The sequence below is a fragment of the Aphanomyces invadans genome, assembly GCF_000520115.1.
Source record: "Aphanomyces invadans strain NJM9701 unplaced genomic scaffold supercont1.9, whole genome shotgun sequence".
Lineage (NCBI taxonomy): Eukaryota > Oomycota > Saprolegniomycetes > Saprolegniales > Verrucalvaceae > Aphanomyces > Aphanomyces invadans.
In genome coordinates, this window is record NW_008580154.1 from 697,416 (window position 1) to 698,110 (window position 695).

Below are 695 nucleotides of genomic sequence, written 5' to 3' on the forward strand. Positions count from 1 at the left end.
GCTGCGGGAGGGGGCATGCGGCACGTTTTGTCGGCGTGGAATCTGTGGAACCAAGCAATCATCAAAAACAATTTCTTACAAAGTTGTATAAAAATTGGTGGCTAAAATCCGCTCATTTCCACAAATATGTTGGTATTTTTCGTGAATTATATTTTCCATGTCGATCCCAAAACCGAAATGCCAAAATGTCATACAAAAACCAAGATAAACTTGACCGACGTCCAACACCTAGCGATATACCACGAGTTTTGCCTACGGAGCTTATTCATGCTGCTGTGAGATCGTTTGAAGAACTACCTGCCGATACGCTTGACCGCACTTTCAAGACACTCCATAGAGCGATGGACATTGTGATGGAGATGAACGGCGACAATCGTTACAAGATTTCAAGAAGCAAAGCGATGAATGAAGAAATGCAGGGTGTGGCGGAATAATGAACAAGGAGGACGTTTGCTAATTGTTCGGGAGTGTAGCACTGTAATTTGTGAGTCAATATATTTAGATTCGACATATTTATATTTTGTATGTATTAGAATGTCCACTTGCAATCATTCACATAACAGAGGTAATAGGGACGTTTAGCAAGTCTGCAAAGTGAGGAGTTCGCGGACTCTGTTCTACCTTCGAATTTCTAGAAGCCTGAAGTCTGAAGTCTGGTGAATTCGTGTTTAGCAAGCCTGCAAACTACACGAACA